At 42.8% G+C, this 23,056-nt stretch overlaps 1 pseudogene; it reads left to right on the top strand.

Moving 5' to 3' along the window:
* LOC106605694 (putative E3 ubiquitin-protein ligase HECTD2) overlaps positions 1–21,742 on the top strand; it is a 66,832-nt pseudogene extending 45,090 nt beyond the window's left edge.
* The last annotated feature ends 1,314 nt before the right edge of the window (positions 21,743–23,056 follow it).

Here is a 23,056-nt window from a genome sequence, read left to right as displayed (position 1 = left end):
TTTTTTTAAAGATAATGAGTGTGTCATTGTATCTAGGTTTTCCAAGAGGAGCTTGGTGTGGTCAAGTCCTATAACCTGGAGGTGACAAGATCCTAGTCAACAAACAGAACAGAAAGGGTGAGTAGGCCTATACTGTGGCTAAAATATGAGAGGTAGACATACAGGGGCCACAGGATGTGCTTCGTTTCGTTCCATCCCATCTCTAACACAGCTTATTCAACGAATCAAATGGTCAAGGTTGTCAATTTAAAACACATTACAATGAAATCAAGCTTTGAACCTCCAGGACTACATTTCTGTTTGAAAAACAGACATGCCATTCACTTGAATCTAATTCCGCTTAGTGTGTCTTTTTCTGTTCCACATGTTATGTCACAAGGCTCCTCTTTGTATTTGAGTATATGTCTCCTCTATTTGTGGGCGTCAGTGGTTTATTAAATTATTTTCTTTCTCTGCAGAATATGTTCAGCTGTACACTGATTTCCTACTGAATAAGTCCATTTACAAGCAGTTTGCAGCCTTCTATCATGGCTTCCATAGTGTGTGTGTGCATCAGACGCTATGATGGTGAGTCAGGACTTCTCTCTGCGTTCAGTGGGGGGTGGGGTAAAATTTCTCAGGCTCTTGGAGGTCTTTCAGATTGTAAAGTACAATAAGAGTTATTCACGTCACTGTGGTCAGAAAACATCCAGATGAACATTCTGATCCAGGTTTATAACTTGAAAATTCTGATACAGGTTTAGAACTCATGCAGTTCTGAGTAAAAGTAGGAGAGAAGCTAATATCATAGTGTGTGTATCTGATACACACAGCTGTGTGATTTATGTGAGTCCCTTATGACTGTTAATGTAAATATACAACACTTCTACCCACGTGCCCCCTCCTGTTCCCCATGACCCCCTCTCCTGGGGTATAGGTTGCACTGACTGACATTGCTTACATTATACTACAGCCCTCCTAAATTGCAAAAAAAGGGCAGTTTTAAGTGGGTCAAGAACAGAGGTGATGAGTTAGTCATTAAGACAGACTATAGGGATCAGGGCCTCCTGGGACAAATGAGTTAACATCTAGTTACAGCAGTACAAATCTAACACTGTTGGCTACCGTTGAATACTGATCAGCCAGAGACACAGAAAAGCTTAGGTTCACCCCGACCCAGACTTCGGCAGTGGGGTAGTCTCATATTGGGGTGGGGGTGACCCACATGGGCTGTTGCATTTTGACAGAGGCCATAGATAAATACTGTATCATGAGCCTGGGTGTAATTCTGTGTCTCCAGGCTATCTGTAGATTGACCACACCCCAGCTAGAATGGAGTGAATGGAATGGTATCATGTGTTTGATTTGTTCGATACCACTCCATGAATTCCAGTCCAGCCATTACTATGAGCCCGTCCTTCTCAATTAAGGCGCCACCGGCCGTCCTGTGGCTGAGCCATACTGTACATCCCTGAAATATTTAAACGATACAATGGAATCAATGGCATGTTCAAAATGTTCACTCTCAATAGATTTGTGCATTTATTTCCTCCTGTATTTCAGTGTATGTTTTGCACATTTTTTGCCAAGCTGTCATTGTAAATAAGAATTTGTTCTTAATTGAACTGCCTGGTAAAATAAAGGTAAAATAATTCAATTAAATAAACGTTGGTGGTACATTTCTGTTGGTCAGAGACACAAGTGTCCTTGTAGAGTGATTTGATATTTGTTGAAAACCTTTTGACACTGGAGAACTTAATGAGCTACATCAGGTTGTAGTCAAGAATAGTTTGGAGTTATGGTAACACACACTGAGGTAAGTGAGAGCATTATTAATTCACACACACACACACACATACACACTGTGGTAAGGGTCTACACCTGGGCCAATCCTAAACTAGGCAAGATAATATCTGAGTTGAGGCTGTTGCCAAACTTCACCACCAAGATGTATGGTCATGTAGGATACACAGTGTACAAAACATTAGGAACACCTACTCTTTCCATGACAGACTGACCAGGTGAATCCAGGTGAAAGCCATGATCCCTTATTGATGTCACCTGTTAAATTCACTTCAATCAGTGTAGATGAAGGGTAGGAGACAGGTTAAAGAAGGATTTTTAAGCCTTGAGACAATTGAGATATGGATTGTGTATGTGTGCCAGTCCAAGGGTGAATGGGCAAGACAAAATATTTAAGTGCCTTTGAACAGGGTATGGTAATGGGTGCCAGGCGCACTGGTTTGAGTGTGTCAAGAACTGCAATGTTGCTGGGTTTTTCAAGCTCAACAGTATCCTGTGTGGATCAAGAATGGCAAACCACCCAAACAACATCCAGTCAACTTGACACAACTGTGGGAAGCATTGGAGACAACATGGGTCCATCATACCTGTTGACCGCTTTCGACACATTGTAGAGTCCATGCCCCGATGGATTGAGAATGAATTGAGTCTGTTCTGAGGGCAAAAGGGGGTGCAACTCAATATTAGGAAGGTTTTCCTAATATTTTGTATGCTCACTGTATGTTCTGATCACTGTGAATCATGCATTGTAGGGCACAATGAAATACAGTACCAGTCAAAAGTTTGGACACACTTACTCATTCCAGGGTTTTTCTTTATGTTTACTATTTTCTACATCGTAGAATAATAGAGAGGACATCAAAACTATGAAATAATACATATGGAATCATGTAGGAACCAAAAAAGTGTTAAACAGCTTTGCACACTCTTGGCATTCTCTTAACCAGCTTCATTAGGTAGTCACCTGGAATGCATTTCAATTAACAGGTCTGCCTTGTTAAAAGTTAATATGTGGAATTTCTTTCCTTCTGTTCAGAGGAGACTGCGTGAATCAGGCCTTCATGGTTGAATTGCAGCAAAGAAACCACTACTAAAGGACACCAATAAGAAGAATAGACTTGCTTGGGCCAAGAAACATGAGCAATGGACATTAGACCGCGGGAAATCTGTCCTTGGTCTGATGAGTTCAAATTTGAGATTATTGGTTCCAACCGCCGTGTCTTTGTGAGACGCAGAGTAGGGGAACAGATGATCTCCGCATGTGTACTTCCCACCGTGAAGCATGGAGGAAGAGGTGTTATCGTGTGGGGGTGCTTTGCTGGTGACATTGTCAGTGATTTATTTAGAATTCAAGGCACACTAAACCAGCATGACTACCACGGCATTATGCAGATACGCCATCCCATCTGGTTTGCACTTAGTGGGACTATCATTTGTTTTTCAACAGAACAATGACCCAACACACCCCCAGGCTGTGTAAGGGCTATTTGACCAAGAAGGAGAGTTATGGAGTGCTGCATCAGATGACCTGGCCTCCACAATCACCCGACCTCAACCCAACTGAGATGGTTTGGGATGAGTTGGACTGCAGAGTGAAGGAAAAGCACCCAACAAGTGCTCAGCATATGTGGGAACTCCTTCAAGACTGTTGGAAAAACATTCCAGGTGAAGCTGGTTGAGAGAATGCCAAGCGTGTGCACAGCTGTCATCAAGGCAAAGAGTGGCTACTTTGGAGCATCTAAAATATAAAATATATTTAGATTTGTTTAACACTTTTTTGGTTCGTACTGTACATGATTCCATATGTATTATTTCATAGTTTTGATGTCTTCTCTATTATTCTACAATGTAGAAAAAGGTAAACATAAAAAAAACCTTGAATGAGTAGGTGTGTCCAAACTTTTGACTGGTATTGTATATATATATATTCACACATACATACAGTCGGGAACGTGCGGCAAATCTGTCAGTGAACAGCGTGTAGACAATACAGGCCTTTAGCAATATTTCAAATACAATCACTGAAAACAAAGGTTGGAAAGCAAATGGCTCCTGCTGGAAAGAGAAGACTCTAATCTGTATGCTGTAGGCTACCAAAATATTTGATCAACTTCCAAATATTGAGCGAGATAAGCTTTTGGCACAAATGCTTCGGCCATCTCCGGCAAGTGAGCATATCATTGGTCGAGTCAGTGAAACTGGAAAGCATGTTTAGGACTATAATTTCCTCCTCATTTTGTAGCCTATAATACATGTGTCTCCACAACGCTAGGCCTAGGCTGTTGATGGATTCAAGACAAGATCATTTTTATTGATCTCAGATTCTCAGTTTGTCAGTGTCAAAGTAGCCTGTCATTTCGATAATTTGTGTGATATAGAAAAATATTCTGCCAGTCTCCAGTCATGTAAAATTACTTAGAATTGCATGCGTTTATAAAAGGACACTTTTTCCCGGATCCTAGGCTACAAAACATTTTCCACAACCATACTGCAATGATATGCATGCAATGCTTTATTAGAATAGTCCATTTATGGAGGGTGTGACACAATAACAGATCCTCCAGAGGCACGCAGAGGCCAAATTGAGCTCCATACCGCATCACCGTGTGCCTCCCAAATTTTGTAACAATGCGGAAGGCTCCGTATAGCTCTGCATTGACAAGATTGGTTGATGGTAGGTGGTGGCGGGAGGTCCTGTATAAACACAAACTCACTTCCTTGACAATTCCTTCACAACAGCTCTGCTGAATGCACTGACTACTGCAGAAGCCGCATCACCGTAAATGCTGCAAACATGGCCAATGCAGATGTCGGAATGACCATGCAGCGCCTTTTAAGGTGATTTTATTTCTCATGCGTTCTTGTACCTCAGAGCTCACCAGGTCACCCCACTCCAGCTCACTTTTTGTTCCAGTACCTTCCGATTTACAAATTGACATATACTAAATAATATGTGTGAAATTAGTTTTCATTTAGAATGGGCCATTATCATGCACCTGTCGGAACAGGGGCATGGTAAAAAAAAAAGACCATATGCACTTGAATAGCAAATGGAGGACACTTTTCCTGCGGTTCATTTTCATGCCAGCAAGGTAGGCTACTCCAGTTGTAAAGCGAAGCAATGTGCTTAATATTAGGTAAGTTGATAAATAAATATAGGAGGCCTAGTGATTAGAAAGCTGAAGGGATCATCCGATTTTTAATAGAGGCCATCAAAACTCTGTTTTCTCACACGATTGCATAGCCCATAGAAATGTTGAGCAACTGGAACACTTATTTCATTCCATGCATCAACTAGCTGGCTGTCGCTGTGCAACAGGTTATCCGATTTCGCTCAAACTCAATGCCAGAGCTCTCATTAAGTGTTTCATTTGATTTTCAAAACTATTTGCATTGATGTCAGAGTGATTAGAGGGACAATAGAGCCATGAGTACCGGCCATTAGCAACTGGCAAGTTTGGTATGCTACTAATGACCATCAAAGGCATCAGAGAACTATTTTGGAGAAGCCTAGTTACCGTGACTCAATCATCACTGGAATTTGTCTGTGGTCATGACACCGGACTGCCGGTGTGGAGGTAATAAGGTCACAGTAACAGCCCTAGGCACATCTTGTGTTGTGGATATGCAGCTTCTGAGACCTGAGGAGGTAGAGATCCTGGTATGTGGAACTCCAGAGCTGGGCATGAGCGCCCTGCAGAAAGCAGCTCAGTATGAGGGCTACAGCAAATCTGACCTCACAGTACGGTAAGTGTCATGCACATAAAACCCCTAGTGCACCCAATCTATACAACTGTTCATTATTTTTCAATCTTTCACCTGGCAAATATCCCCAGATCCTCCCCTCACCTTGCCGTGGAGTACCACAAAGCCTTTAGCAACAAGCCATTATGACAGACCCATTATGCAATGCTCTTTCACTCTGTTGGAGGAACCTAGAGCTGAACTCTTTATACCACCTCCACTGGATCCCTGCAGCCAACCTGTGCCACTTTACAGCTGCATGCGTTTCCGGTCCCTTTCAGGCCTGTTTTACTCTAGCTGCACTCCCTCCCCTTCCCCCTTGGGGGACCAACCACTTGCTTTAATTTGAAAGTCAACCATAACATAGCTCTTCATTTGGCCTTTCCTATTACACAAGTCTATGCATTGACTTTTCCTATTACACGAGTCAATGCAGTGTCATGCAACATAACTTCTCAAGGAGCTGTACACTCTTAGAAAAAAATGAGCTATCTAGAACCTCAAAGGGTTCTTCGGCTGTCCCCATAGGATAACCATTTGAAGGACCCTTTTTGGTTCCAGGTAGAACCCTTTTGGTCCCAGGTAAAACCCTTTCCACAGAGGGTTCTACATGGATCCCAAAAGAGTTCTACCTGGAACCAGAAGGGTTATTCTATGGGGACAGCTGTAGAACCCTTTTGGAACCCTTTTTTTCTAAGAGTGTAGTTCACTCTCCATTTCATGCAATCGTCAGTGATGTTACAACAGCCGTCTAAATTTAGGTCTTGACATGCTGCCATAACAGAATAGTCACGTTGGCTGTGTTTTACATTGCCTGTCTGGAATTTTTTTATTGACACCACCTGTTTCTGTGTGTGTTTAGCCATTTCTGGGACGTGGTACTGGCTTTCCCTTTGGCGCTGCAGAAGAAGCTGCTCCACTTCGCCACAGGATGTGACCGTGTCCCCGTGGGAGGGTTGGTTGACCTAAACTTCAAGATCGCCAAGATCGACATGTCCACTGACTGGTACTGTAGTCATCCCATCACTCATTGGCTCTTACTCTCATATATATCCAACAATATAATTAGAACAATATCCAAACACAAAATAAACATTATAGACTGTAACATTGACTAACAATACTGTTCAAGGAGGGAAACAAGGTACAGCATACTATGGGGAATCACACTCTCAAGGCTTCGATTGAAGGATCTGCAATCACGCCTGACAAGGCCAATGAAATCCATGCCTCTCTGACAAGCGTGAGGCTCGGATTCATTCCTTTCATTTAATACCGCTCTTCACTGAGCCCAGGAACGGGCGGTAGGGGGCCATTCAGTATAGTCGTAATGCTACGTTCCTTTTATGTCAATCAACTTCGATACAAAATACTATGGGGAAATATAATCACGCCCCAAGCCGACCCCAACGGATGCTAAATGAAATGGCCCTTGGCACACCAGCCAGACCTGACCCTGCCAGATGAGGCAGTCTGGGTATTGTGCAGATGGCGTGCTGCCTAGTGACTTTCCCCTGTCCCAACCATAAGCACACTGTGTGCTACACTGGGAGCAGTGACATCCAAGCGATTAAAACCTCACAAAAGTGTGTGATGATGCCCAACTCGCCGTAGCACAAATATCTCCTATAGTCAACCCTTTGACAAACCTGTCCTGGTGCAGTTGAGACAAGTTCCGAGAGAGTGACCTATTAAAACATAACCACCCAACATTTCACTCTGGTTAAAAGGAATAGCCCCTAATGGAATACCTGCCCTTGATGTGAATGGTGCATACATGCAAACCCAACAACTACTTTGACTACTGTGGCATTGTGTAGAGAGAGAGCTAGAAACGTATTGACGCTCGAGTGTCCCTCATCCTGCTGATGCATCTCTGTGTTAGAAATGGAAACACCACCCACATCCTGTATTAGGAGGAAACTCACAAGGAAAATAATTTCTAACATCTTTCACTTGTCTGCAAGACAATAATATTCAATCGTCCTATTGTCAAGGTAATCATTCACAAAGTCCTTTAAAAGTGACCAGCTCTTCCACACTGGTATCAGTCCCATAGATAACTATTAGAAATTATGTTCTGACAGTCTGCCGGTGTGAGGAATTCTTCTTCCATTCCACTGGTTGCACTCCACCGGTGATCTTGTATTGTTTCAGGTACAGTCAAGGGATATTGCTGCAGCCTCAGATGATAGATTCTCATAACCTGTAACGAAGGAAACAAAAAAGTTTCAAGAGAAATTGATATTTCACATAGATTTTCCTAAGTAAGCATGTCCTGATTTTCAAGAAAAAGTTGTACATTTCACCTAGATATCCCTAACTTGACGACTGCAGTATACAACATAGAAGTTTATCAGGTTCTGATCATCTTACTATGCTTCTTCACCCGAGATTGAGCCCCAATTGCTAATCCATCAGTTCTTTATTCTCCAGGCTCCGCTTTGTCATCAAAATGGACAACCTTGCAATGAGTGACATGTATCCATTGTGATTTTCCCTGGACTTTTACTGCTGACCTCGTTATCAGCAAAACTTCATAAGGACCTTCCCATTTTGGCCCTAATGTGTCTGTCACATATTTTTTTTACCAACACCCACTGTCCTGGCACCACGTCATGACCCCCTTCTGGAGTTATTCCCCATTAGAAAGTTGTATGCAATAGTTAAGCACTGTTTCGCTCAAAGTGAATGTCTGATTTTCTCAAATCTAACGTGCCTGGTAGGGACATTGTCCATTGTAGTCACTGCCCAGCCTACCTTCCTCACTGCTTGAACCGTCTGTGTATAAGATAAACTCAGGGTTTTCCAACAAATTACTCTATAAACTCATCAGAGCGCTGACCCAAAACAACTCACAACAGTTGTATTCAAATAATGTGGTATCTGGAGGATACATCAGAGTAGCTGGATTACATGGTGTCTTTTCAACTATACCCGTGTCCCATAGATCTTTAATCACTACTTTAGTAGCGTCCATAGCTTCCTTGCTACTGGGATATAGTTTTGTGCAAGGTGGGGCAACACCTGTCAAACACACTGATTCCATATGCAAAGTTCCTCACTCATTTTTCTTCGTAGTCCAAATAGCATGGTTCTGAACTGTAGATTCATGCATCAATCTTCATTGGACCATTAGAAATTGACAATGGTTTGTTTCATATCTGTCCCCCCCCCCCCCCCCCCCCCCAATCGTGTTGCTCTCATCTTCTTGCCCATGTACTGAGGACATACAGTGGAAAGAAAAAGTATGTGAACCATTTGGAAATACCTGAATTTCTGCATTAATTGGTCATAAAATCTGATCTGATCTGATCTTCATCTAGATCACAGCAATAGACAAACACATTCTGCTTAACCTCTATGGGCTAACCCGTCCCACCTACTCAAAAGCCAGTGTAATCCCGTGGCGCGTTATTCAAATTCCAAAAAAATGCAAAAACTTCAATTTTTCAAACATATGACTATTTTACACCATTTTAAAGACAAGACTCTCGTTAATCTAACCACACTGTCCGATTTCAAAAAGGCTTTACAACGAAAGCAAAACATTAGATTATGTCAGCAGAGTACCCAGCCAGAAATAATCAGACACCCATTTTTCAAGCTAGCATATAATGTCACATAAACCCAAACCACAGCTAAATGTAGCACTAACCTTTGATGATCTTCATCAGATGACAACCCTAGGACATTATGTTATACAATACATGCATGTTTTGTTCAATCAAGTTCATATTTATATCAAAAACCAGCTTTTTACATTAGCATGTGACTAGCATGTGACTAGCATTCCCACCGAACACTGCCGGTGAATTTACTAAATTACTCACGATTAACGTTCACAAAAAGCATAACAATTATTTTAAGAATTATAGATACAGAACTCCTCTATGCACTCGATATGTCCGATTTTAAAATAGCTTTTCGGTGAAAGCACATTTTGCAATATTCTCAGTAGATAGCCCGGCATCACAGGGCTAGCTATTTAGACACCCAGCAAGTTTAGCACTCACCAAAGTCAGATTTACTATAAGAAAAATGTTATTACCTTTGCTGTCTTCGTCAGAATGCACTCCCAGGACTTCTACTTCAATAACAAATGTTGGTTTGGTTCAAAATAATCCATTGTTATATCCAAATAGCGGCGTTTAGTTCGTGCGTTCAAGACACTATCCGAAAGGGTAAATAAGGGTGACGAGCATGGCGCAATTCGTGACAAAAAATGTCTAAATATTCCATTACCGTACTTCGAAGCATGTCAACCGCTGTTTAAAATCAATTTTTATGCCATTTTTCTCATAAAAAAGCGATAAAATTCTGACCGGGAATCTGCGTTTAGGTAAACAGACGAAAGAAAATAAAGCATTCGGTCGACTCGGGCACGCGCCTAAGCCCATAGTACTCTGATCGGCCACTTGCCAAACGCGATAAAGTGTTTCAGCCAGAGGCTGCCTCGATATCGTTCAGCTTTTTCCCGGGCTCTGAGAGCCTATGGGAGCCGTAGGAAGTGTCACGTTATAGCAAAGTTCCTCAGTCTTCAATAAAAAGAGCCAAGATGAAACACAACTTGTCAGACAGGCCACTTCCTGCATGGAATCTTCTCAGGTTTTTGCCTGCCATATGAGTTCTGTTATACTCACAGACACCATTCAAACAGTTTTAGAAACTTTAGGGTGTTTTCTATCCAAAGCCAATAATTATATGCATATTCTAGTTACTGGGCAGGAGTAGTAACCAGATTAAATCGGGTACGTTTTTTATCCGGCCGTGTCAATACTGCCCCCTAGCCCTAACAGGTTAAACTAATAACACACAATTATATGTTGTCATGTCTTTATTGAACACACTGTGTAAACATACACAGTGCAGGGTGTAAAAAGTATGTGAACCCTTGGATTTAACTGGTTGACCCTCCATTGGCAGTAATAACCTCAGCCAAACATTTTCTGTAGTTGCGGATCACACCTGCACAACGGTCAGGAATTTTGGATCATTCCTCTTTACAAAACTGTTTTAGTTCAGCAATATTCTTGGGATGTCTGGTGTGAACTGCTCTCTTGAGGTCATGCCACAGCATCTCAATCGGGTTGAGTTCAGGACTCTGACTGGGCCACTCCAGAAGGCATATTTTCTTCTGTTGTTAATTTACTTCTGTGTTTTGGGTCGTTGTCCTGTTGCATCACCCAACTTCTGCTGAGCTTCAATTGATGGACAGATAGCCTAACATTCTCCTGCAAAATGTCTTGATGAACTTGGGAATACATTTTTCCGTCAATGATAGCAAGCTGTCCAGGCCCTGAGACAACCAAAGCAGCCCCAAACCATGATACTCACTCCACCATACTTTACAGTTGGGATGAGGTTTTGATGTTGGTGTGCTGTGCTGTGCCTTTTTTCTCCACACATTGTGTTGTGTGTTCCTTCCAAACAACTCAACTATAGTTTCATCTGTCCACAGAATATTTTACCAGTAGCACTGTGGAACATTCAAGTGCACTTTTGCAAACTTCAGACATTCAGGAATGTTTTTTGGGACAGCAGTGGCTTCTTCCATGGTGTCCTCCCATGAACATTATTCTTGTTTAGTGTTTTACGTATTGTAAACTCGTCAACAGAGATGTTAGCCTGTTCCAGAGATTTCTGTAAGTCTTTAGCTGATACTCTAGGATTCTTCTTAACCTCATTGAGCATTCTGCAATGTGCCCTTGCAGTCATCTTTGCAGGACGGCCACTCCTAGGGAGAGTAGCAACAGCGCTGAACTTTCTCCATTTATAGACAATTTGTCTTACCGTGGACTGATGAACATCAAGGCTTTTAGAGATACTTTTGTAACCCTTTCCAGCTTTATGCAAGTCAACAATTCTTAATCTTAGGTCTTCTGAGATCTCTTTTGTTTGAGGAATGGTTCACATCAGGCAATGCTTCTTGTGAATTGCAAACTCAAATTTTGTGTGTGTTTTTATAGGGCAAGGCAGCTCTAACCAACATCTCCAATCTCGTCTCATTGATTGGACTCCAGGTTAGCTGACTCCTGACTCTAATTAGCTTTTGGAGAAATCATTAGCCTAGGGGTTCACATACCTTTTCCAACCTACACTGTGAATGTTTAAATGATCTATTCAATATAGACAAGAAAAATACAATAATTTGTGTGTTATTAGTTTAAGCACACTATGTTGTATATTGTTGTGACTTAGATGAAGATCAGATCAAATTTTATGACCAATTTATGCAGAAACCCAGGTAATTGCAAAGAGTTCACATACTTTGCATAAGATATGGGCAATACAGTGACTTCAGCACTCGTATCCACTAAAAGATATACTGCAAGGTTGTTAACCATCATGTTCACAAATATTCCAACCGATTTCATATGTACACCAGCTGAGATGGGATGTAAGAGAGGGGCTGTTAGTTTACCTCTAAAGCATCCAGCAAACTCTGCTGCTGAGCCAGAGAGAGCTTCTTAAATTTCTGCACAAGCATTGTGTCGTTGGGGCTGTTGTCTTGATTCCATTTTCCTTTAGACCGACCCTGCTTCTCCTGGCCACTTCTCATGAAATCACATTTTCTTTTCCTACAGTCTTGTTGCCAGTGACCAGAAATCCCGAAATTATGACATACACCAGGTTTCTCTTCTATTGAACGAATAATGTTGTTGGTTTCACTCGGAACCTGCACAACTCTGATACCCTCATCTCGTGGATGCTTAAACGTTTTTGACCTTCATGCAACTGTTTTGGGGGTGCTGATTTATGTGTGATTACTGTCACTAGAGGTTTATCTTTACTATCTTTTACAGCCTGTGGTTGGCCTAAGACATCGTTCGTCGCCTGCTGTCAAAATCTGTTGACTCAAAGCCAGGCAATGCTGACCAGATGCTTGAAACCTGATCTGCCTTGCACAACTCAGTGTGAGGATAGACAGAGGGAACAGAGAGGCCACAGGTGGGGGTCACCTCTGACTTTTTCACCCATGTCTCCTCCTCTACTTTTAAATGGTTCTTTATATCACTAGACAGTGATTTTAACATCTGATCCATCCTTTTTCAGAGTGGTTTTCTCACTTAACAATGGCATTACATTAACATCAATAGTTGTATAATATATATCTCTATGTTTATATATTTATTTAACCCCAAAATATATGTATGTGTATATATATATATATATATATATATATATATATATATATATATATATATATATATATATATATATAAAACCCCTTTTGAGGACTCAAACCTCTTCTAGAACAAATTGTTTCTGTAGGCCCTGGTTATCCATAAAAACTTGTGTTCACTTCAAGGCTTGTTGAATGCTTACAAGGTTTACATTTACCACATGTTTAAAAATTGCTACTCAACTAGCAACTCACTTCCATACAACAAGGTTTCACAAAAACAGAGGCCTCAAACCCTTTAATAAAAGCCTCGAACCCCTATAATAGAGAAAGGACTTGAACCTTTTAATAGAGAACAAAGGACTTGAACCTTATACATCACAGATACGTACCACTCATTGCATGCACTATTTTAACCTGATTTGGTTATTTAAAATTATATTGGTCTAGACTCACCCAGCAACTATGCCATCAATCAGGAGATTAAGAGTTGACTCCCCAAAGTGGGTTGCGCACAGCCTTCTCTCTTTCCTCTGGATCATCACACAGTTCATAAGTTTTTCTTGTTGTTATTCAGACCAATTCATCCAGGTCATGGCACCAAGTGTTAGCAGTTGATGTTATTCTTCCTAAACACAAACCCCAAAGCAAATCAAGGGGAGAAAAATGTATTTATTTGAAAAGGACAAATCATAGATGTTATGCTGGGAGGTAGATTTTCAGTCATCCCTGTCCTCAGCTTTTCTCCCCAGAACAAAGAAACAGGATGTCATTTATAACCCCCCACCCTAGCCTGGGGTTGACCAATCAGAAGTCCTTCCAGTACAACTGGGCCAATGGCCAAATAACAAATATCCTGCTCCAGACTCAATGTACAGAACGCAGCACACATAGCTCTGAGTTCAGGACTGACATTCCACAGATTCTAAACAGCTGTTGAACTGAGAAACAACTATAGCTCTGACAATTCCCTATTGACCATTAGTACTCTATTTAGTTTTTAGTACTCTTGCATTGTGTATTTATCTTCAAAATATTCTTATAAACTGGATTAGCAAGACAGAAAAAAAGTTATGGATATCCTATGTTTGTTTAAAGCTTGCATTGGACACAGGGCAATGTTGCTCTCCGGAAGCAAAAGTAGGAGGCGAAAAGGGACATTTAGGACATAGCCATTACTTTTGGGGCAAAGGCCGCATTTGGATGCAAAGACCGCTTAGAGTCACACAGGGCGAACTGAGTACTGGAAGGGTGTATAGATAACGGACAACCCCAACACATTTAGTGGAGGCCAAAGCCCTGAGCAGGGAGGTTTGTAGGAGAGGATCTTCAGATCCACTGACTCCAGAGGCTCAAAGGGGTGACACACCGTGTCTCCAAAACCAGCGCCAAGTCCCAAGCGGGCGCAATTAGTTGGTTAAGAGACCGGTCTGAGACGACATACACCTTTCAGGAACCGCACCACCAGTGAGCCCCCGGTGAGGTACCGTCAATTCCCACATGACACGCTGAGACAGCGACCATGTACACTTTTAAAGTGGAGAATGCTTGAAAAGCTCCTGTAGGAACATAAGGATGTCCCTCACAGAGCACTGAAAAAAAACAAGGCCCTTATCTTGACACCAGAGTGCAAACGATTGCCACTTATACGCATACACCCCTCTCGTGGAGGGCGCCCTTGCAGACTGAATGGTAGCAATAATATTCTGAGGTAAACCTCTAGCCATCACAATGGCCCGCTTAGGGACCAGGCCCATAGGAACCAAATCTCTGGCCTCACTTGCCAAACCTGCACATGCACCTGGGACAACAGGGATTGGGAGTTTGCGAGTTTCCATGGGTCCCCATCTAAAAGGTGAATGATCTCCATGAACCAAGGCTGCTTGGGTCAACGAGGAGCCACAAGAATCCATGGTAAGCCTCTCCCAGCACACCCACTCCACCGTGGGCTGAATCAGAACCACTGGTGGAAATGCGTAAAAGAGGGTGTGAGACCAGTTGTGTGGTAGTGTCCCTCATCAAGAAAAATAAACACTGTGTTTTTTCTAGTGAAGTGTAAATATTTATATTGGCCCTGTCAAAAAATGTCCCATACCTTGGAGAGCCTCCACTGCTGAAACAGAAGGTAACCACCTGGATAAAATATCTGCACCTGAGTTGAGGCAACCGGGGACATGCGTATCCCAAAGCAAAAGAATGTGCACACTGCTCCCCAGCAATAGGGAGTGTCCGTCTGCAATGCATCTGTCATGATCAACTTGTGGGATACAATTCAGCCCAGGGGATCTCCCTGACAATAGCAGAGGGTCCCACCACTGGGCCATGGCCTGTAGGCCTGACAGGGACCCCCGACGTGACCGACTTAGGCTGAGAGATGCGTCCAGGTGAGTTGCTAGCACTCAGTTCTGGAAGGGCCATATTAACCCCACAGGAACGACTTCCATCATAGAAGCCATCATCCCCAGTAGGCATAGGCACTGGCAAAAACGCACTGTGTGACCCAGCCAAAATTTGGCTAAGCAGAGCTGGAACCCGGACACCCTCCATGGGGATAAAAAAGCGTGAAACGCGAGTGAGCCTAGGTCGACACCCAGAAAAGGAATGCGCTGAGATGGAGTCAAACAACTATATTTCTGGTTTCTTATGAAGCCTAGAGACTGAATACGGGAAAGTAGCATGGATGTGTGTAGCACTGCTTGCCCCCTCGACTCCATCGCCACCAGCCAATCACTGTAATAGCCGGCGGCTCTTGAGCATTCCGAGACTCTGAGGTGCTTGTTGAGATCACATAGGTCTAGAATGGGATGCATTGTTCCGTCCCATCATAACCAGGAATACCGACAGTACCAGCAGTCCCGTATTTTGGACACAGGAACCACTCGGATTGCCTGCTTCTGGAGACCGGAAGATATTTCCTTCCTCAAAACAGGCACTGAGGCCTTGCAACATTCGTCATGATGACGCTGCAGAAGGGTGGGAGTTACATAACAAATTTCAGCCTGTAACCTGACGTCACTGTTCGCATGATCCAGGGCGACACTCCACTTGCGGGCCATTGGTTGGCGCAGACAGCGCGACTCCCGTAAAGTGCCATCTCAATGGTCGTGACGCCACCATGTGGATTGGGAGATATTGGTTCTTCCATTTCCACCACACTCTTCATCGAACTCACGTTCGGGAGACAACACTTAACACCCGTGAATACTGGAACTCGGTTGAAAAAACTATTTGTGCCAAGGTTTGCCTAAAATGACTAAACTTGTCACACTCACCCTCTGGAGATTGATATACTCCTTGAACCCTGTGAACAATGTGGAACACGTGGTAACGGAGGGGGCAACATTAACCTCTCTTGGGTAGGGGGCAGTATTTTGACATCCAGGTGAAAAGCATGCCCAAGGTAAACTGCCTGTTACTCAGGCTCAGAAGCTAGGATATGCATATAATTGGTAGATTTGGATAGAAAACACTCTAAAACTGTTAAAATATGTCTGTGAGTATAACAAAACTGAAATGGCAGGCAAAACCCAGAGGAAAAACCATCCCTCCCCAAAATAATTCTGCCTACCTCCATTTTCAATGGCTATCACTTTAATTATAAGGCCAAGTCCTCCCAGATTGCAGTTCCTAGGGCTTCCACTAGATGTCAACAGTCTTTAGAAAGAGTTTCAGGCTGGTTTTTGGAAAAATGAGCCAGAAATTGTAGTTTTTCTAGGTGGCTCCCATTTTGGCTGTAGTGTTTGAAAGCGCGTGGAAGAGAGAGCGTTCTTTGGTATTTTTCTCCGGTAAAGACAATAACGATTCTTCGTCTGAAATTTTAGAGTTTATTTACGTATTAGGGTACCTAAGGTTTGATTATAAACGTTGATTGACTTATTTGGAAAAGTTTATTAGTAACGTTTGGGATACATTTTTTATGCATTTTGATGGAGGGAAACTGGGTGGATTATTGACTGAAGCGCGCCAGCTAAACTGAGTTTTTATGGATATAAAGAAGGACATTATCGAACAAAAGGACCATTTGTGATTTAACTGGGACCTTTTGGAGTGCCAACAGAAGAAGATCATCAAAGGTAAGGCATTTTTTATATCGCTATTTCTGACATTCGTGTCACACCTGCCTGGTTGAAATATGTTTTTCATGTGTTTGTATGCGGGGCGCTGTCCTCAGATAATCGCATGGTTTGCTTTTGCCGTAAAGCCTTTTTGAAAGCTGACACCGCGGCTGGATTAAGAAGAAGTTAAGCTTTATTTTGATGTATTACACTTGTGATTTTATGAAAGTTAAATATTTATAATACTGCAGTTTGAATTTCGCGCTCTGCAATTTCACCGGATGTTGGCCAGGTTGACATAGACAAACTTCCAACATACGTTTTGTTTCCATGAGACTGTATAGCCTGCATGAAGCCCAGCCCCTTTACGGGCAAAGGGGCTGCACGCGAACCCCATTTCCTTCACACCCTCCATCTACAGCAACTGAAAATAGGAATGGAGTTGCCATAACGCTTGGGGAAACCTAGTAAGTTTCACTTGCCACAAGTTAAGCATGCTAGCCTACATTAGCCAGGAGGATTTTTTAGCATAAACTAGGCTAGATAGCCTCTTTGACCGCAGCACAGTCCGTTTAGAATAACCAATTTACTTAACGCTACGTATACTAAAAAAGATAACTAACCCAGCAACTCCATGTGGGGAGGGAGGTATAGCTAGTAGTAGGTAGCTCACCTTGGCGAGTTAGCCAACCTGACAAACACACTATCCCTTGCTCGTTTTGCTAGCCCGGTATTGAAAGTCCACCTAGGGCCAGATCACTGAGGTGGGACTGGACCCTTCATCAACAAGTCTGGGAAGAGAGGCAAGCGGTGCTTTAACAAAGCAGACACAGGCAGTGGGGGCCTCCCTTATCCGGCTACAGATCGGCAGACAAAACATTTGTCCAATACATCTCCGCTTTTTGTGCCTCGGTCCCAGTAGAGGTACTGGCATCTGGGAAAGGAAAGTCACCATCAGTAATTACAAGCTTCCTCAAGAATGCTACACGAGTTTGTACGCAGTACGTGGCAATGCAACGGATTGTTTTGAGCGAGGACCCCCTGAGCTTGCTCCAAGATGAGACAAACTACACATTCTGTAGATCGTACAGCGGCTCCGACGCTCATCGGATGTGGCAGGGCTTGCAAACTATTACAGACTACAGAGAGAAGCACAGCCGAGAGCGTCCTGGAGACACCAGCCTACCAGACGAGCTAAAGAACTTATATTCTCGCTTTGAGGCAAGTAACACTGAAACATGCATGAGAGCATCACACAACTGTGTGGTCACGCTCTGTCCGCAGCCGATGTAAGACCTTTAAACAGGTCAACATTCACAAGGCCGCAGGGTCAGACGGATTACCAGGACGTGTACTACGAGCATGCACTGACCAACTGGCAAGTGTCTTCACTGACATTTTCACTGTCTGAGTATGTAATACCAACATGTTTCAAGCAGACCACTATAGTCCATGTGCCCAATAACACCAAGGTAACCTGTCTAAATGACTACTGACCCGTAGCACTCATGTCTGTAGCCATGATATGCTTTGAAAGGCTGGTCAGGGATCACATCAACACCATTATCCCAGAAACCCTAGACCCACTCCAATTTGCATACCGTCCCAACAGATCCACAGATGATGCAATCTCTATTGCACTCCACACGTGGACAAAAGGAACACCTATGTGAGAATGCTATTCATTGACTACAGCTCAGTGTTCAACACCATAGTGCCCTCAACGCTCATCACTAAGCTAAGGACCCTTGAACTAAACACCTCCCTCTGCAACTGGATCCTGGACTTCCTGAAGGGCCACCCCCAGGTGGTAAGGGTAGGTAACAAAACATCCGCCACGCTGATTCTCAACATGGGGGCCCCTCAGGGGTGCATGCTCAGTCCCCTCCTGTACTCCCTGTTCAGTCATGCCAGGCACGACGCCAACACCATCATTAAGTTTTCCGATGACACAACAGTGGTAGGTCTGATCACCGACAACAATGAGACAGCCTATAGGGAGGAGGTCAGAGACCTGACCGTGTGGTGCAAGGACAACAACCTCTCCCTCAATGTGATCAAGACAATGGAGATGATTGTGGACTACAGGAAAAGGAGGACCGAGCTATCTCCCATTCTCATCGACGGGGCTGTAGTGGAGCAGGTTGAGAGCTTCAAGTTCCTTGGCGTCCACATCCCCAACAAACTAACATGGTCCAAGCACACCAAGACAGTCGTGAAGAGGGCACAACGAAACCTATTCCCCCTCGGGACTGAAAAGATTTGGCATGGGTCCTCAGATCCTCAAAAGGTTTTACAGCTGCACCATTGAGAGCATCCTGACGGGTTGCATCACTGCCTGATATGGCAACTGCTCGGCCTCTGACCGCAAGGCACTACACAGGGTTGTGCATACGGCCCAGTACATCACCAGGGCCAAGCTTACTGCCATCCAGGACCTCTATACCAGGCGGTGTCAGAGGAAGGCCTTAAAAATTGTCAAAGACTCCAGCCAACCTAGTCGTAGACTGTTCTCTCTGCTATCGCACGGCAAGCGGTACCGGAGCGCCAAGTCTAGGTCCAAGAGGCTTCTAAACAGCTTCTACCCCCAAGCGATAAGACTCCTGAACAGCAAATCAAATGCTACCCAGACTATTTGCATTGCCCCCCCCCCCCCTTCTACGCTGCTGCTGCTCTCTGTTATTATCTATGCATAGTCACTTTAATAACTCCTACCTACATGTACATATTACCTGAATTACCTCGACACCAGTGCCCCCGCACATTGACTCTGTACCGGTACCCTCTGTATATAGCCCCGCTATTGTTATTTATTGCTGCTCTTTAATTATTTGTTATTCTTATCTCTTACTTTTTTTGGTATTTTCTTAAAACTGCATTGTTGGTTAAGGGCTTGCAAGTAAGCATTTCACTGTAAGGTGAATACCTGTTGTATTCGGCGCATGTGACAAATAACATTTGATTTGATTATCTTTAAGATAAACGCTTTAACTACGTGACTGGGGGCATGATTCATCCCCGAACTCAGCTTAGCTATCATCTTCTCGGTTGTTTTCTTAGCCATCTTAGTCATTGCACCAGCAAATTGAAGAATTACTAATTGTTTGATCTCATAAGATTCATTTATGAGAACAAGTACAACCTTCAGCACACAACATCCATGGGGTGAGCACAGTCTACCACTATGGGACAGTTTAGTTGGCGTAACGTAAGACACTTGTTTTCCAATTTATCACAAGTGGAAGGCGGGGCTTCAGCAAGACACTGATTTCATTGGCCTCGTAGATCCTTCAACTGTCACGAGAGTGCGACTCACAATAGTATGTTCTACCAAAGTTGACTGAGTGAAAGGGAATGGCTATCATAGGTCATAGGTCATTCCCCTGCTGATTTTGTACGTTTGCCCACTGACAAAGAAATGATCAGTCTATAATTTTAATGGTAGGTTTATTTGAACATTGAGAGACAGAATAACAACAAAAAAATCCAGAAAAACGCATGTCAAAAATGTTAAAAATTATTTGCATTTTAATGAGGGAAATAAGTATTTGACCCCTCTGCAAAACATGACTTAGTACTTGGTGGCAAAACCCTTGTTGGCAATCACAGAGGTCAGACGTTTCTTGTAGTTGGCCACCAGGTTTGCACACATCTCAGGAGGGATTTTGTCCCACTCCTCTTTGTAGATATTCTCCAAGTCATTAAGGTTTTGAGGCTGACGTTTGGCAACTTGAACCTTCAGCTCCCTCCACAGATTTTCTATGGGATTAAGGTCCGGAGACTGGCTAGGCCACTCCAGGACCTTAATGTGCTTCATCTTGAGCAACTCCTTTGTTGCCTTGGCCGTGTGTTTTGGGTCATTGTCATGCTGGAATACCCATCCACGACCCATTTTCAATGCCCTGGCTGAGGGAAGGAGGTTCTCACCCAAGAATTGACGGTACATGGCCCCGTCCATCATCCCTTTGATGAGGTGAAGTTGTCCTGTCCCCTTATGTGCTTTCTTGAGCAGGGGGACCTTGCGGGCGCTGCAGGATTTCAGTCCTTCACGGCGTAGTGTGTTACCAATATTTTTCTTGGTGACTATGGTCCCAGCTGCCTTGAGATCATTGACAAGATCCTCCCGTGTAGTTCTAGGCTGATTCCTCACCGTTCTCATGATCATTGCAACTCCACGAGGTGAGATCTTGCATGGAGCCCCAGGCTGAGGGAGATTGGCAGTTCTTTTGTGTTTCTTCCATTTGCGAATAATCGCACCAACTGTTGTCACCTTTTCTCACCAAGCTGCTTGGCGATGGTCTTGTAGCCCATTCCAGCCTTGTGTAGATCTACAATCTTGTCCCTGACATCCTTGGAGAGCTCTTTGGTCTTGGCCATAGTGGAGAGTTTGGAATCTGATTGATTGATTGCTTCTGTGGACAGGTGTCTTTTATACAGGTAACAAACTGAGATTAGGAGCACTCCCTTTAAGAGTGTGCTCCTAATCTCAGCTTGTTACCTGTATAAAAGACACCTGGGAGCCAGAAATCTTTCTGATTGAGAGGGGGTCAAATACTTATTTCCCTCATTAAAATGCAAATCAATTTATAACATTTTTGACCTATGTTTTTCTGGATTTTGTTGTTGTTATTCTGTCTCTCACTGTTCAAATACTCCTAACATAAAAATTATTGACTGATCATTTCTTTGTCAGTGGGCAAACGTACAAAATCAGCAGGGGATCAAATACTTTTTTCCCTCACTGTATGTTGAGCATCATACAGTATTGCTACAGTATTGTATAGTTTGAGTAGAAAAATAGTGGTGTCACTCTCTAATCTGTTATAATGCAGGCTGCTTAGTGCTTTGGCAACAGAAGGGCCCTTACAGTAATTTGAGAGCTCATTGCTGACATGTTATCTTTGTCTTATTCAGGTAACCCATATCACACACCTGCTTCAACCAGATCTGCCTCCCACCTTATAAAAGTAGGAAGGAACTGAAGCAGAAGTTAATCATCACCATCTCCAACGCAGAGGGCTTTGGCTTAGAGTGACTTAGTCTGCAGCTATGAGATTCACAGATGAGAGTTGGTGATTTCTCAAACTTCTCAAATGTGCTTCAATAGATTCAGATATATTTTTGTGAGGTCACAATGTGTATTTTCTTTGCTTGATTTGTAGTGCACTGTTACATAAGTATTCAAAACTAAGGCTTTGCTGGTTAAAGAATGTTACTTTTGTCATGAGATATAGATTGTCTTGTGAGGTCCTGGATATATATTTAACATTGCTGTCTATTTCTAGGCACAGCAGACTTATAGCTCTTTCACTGGATTGGTAATAATAGAAAATCTGAGCACCTGTTTCTATGGTAGCAGTGGGCCCATGACTGTCAGGTTGTATGTTGGAATCTTTATCTCTGATTATTAAGGTAAATAGCTTTGTGGCCTTATTTCTGCCTGCCTGGTAGATTTAAAGAGAAACCTTTGGTCAGAAACGTTGTGTAGGATCTTTGGATAGACAAAACATTATCAACATAAACCTGAAAAGTAAATCCACATACACCTGCCTTATTGTTTAAACAAACAGGATTAAATGTAAATCAAACCCAGATTGGTTGGGTAATTCAGTAACTTGACACAATCCTGCCTTTAATAATTTTCAGGAAGCTAAAAATAGATGTTTGACACATTTATCATAGAAGTAGCCTGTGACTATAAAAGCATCTCATTCTAAGACTGATAAACAGTACAGATATAGGATCTTAATTTGATCACCCTGTTGAAGGAGAACTTTCCTGCAATGCAGAACATTTAAAACTTGTAGAGTAATTGATGTTTGAAAAAGCTTCTGAAGTTTGTAATTTCTATTTTGAAATTTCAGATTTGATTTTCCCTTACAGAAAATGCATCAACCCCTACAAAAATGTCCATTCATTATAATCCACATAATAATTCACATTTCCTTTTGCTATAGGATTATTTACTGCTGTAGCAAACTGGCTGAAATAAGATCCTACATCTGTATCAGTCCTCGTCAACCTGTCGGTTCGAAATTATCATACCGATATACACTGCTCAAAAAAATAAAGGGAACACTTAAACAACACAATGTAACTCCAAGTCAATCACACTTCTGTGAAATCAAACTGTCCACTTAGGAAGCAACACTGATTGACAATAAATTTCACATGCTGTTGTGCAAATGGAATAGACAACAGGTGGAAATTATAGGCAATTAGCAAGACACCCCCAATAAAGGAGTGGTTCTGCAGGTGGGGACCACAGACCACTTCTCAGTTCCTATGCTTCCTGGCTGATGTTTTGGTCACTTTTGAATGCTGGCGGTGCTTTCACTCTAGTGGTAGC

This window comes from Salmo salar, chromosome 01, assembly GCF_965601325.2.
Source record: "Salmo salar chromosome 01, fSalSal1, whole genome shotgun sequence".
NCBI classification, from domain to species: domain Eukaryota; kingdom Metazoa; phylum Chordata; class Actinopteri; order Salmoniformes; family Salmonidae; genus Salmo; species Salmo salar.
This window is presented reverse-complemented; position numbering and strand designations above follow the sequence as displayed.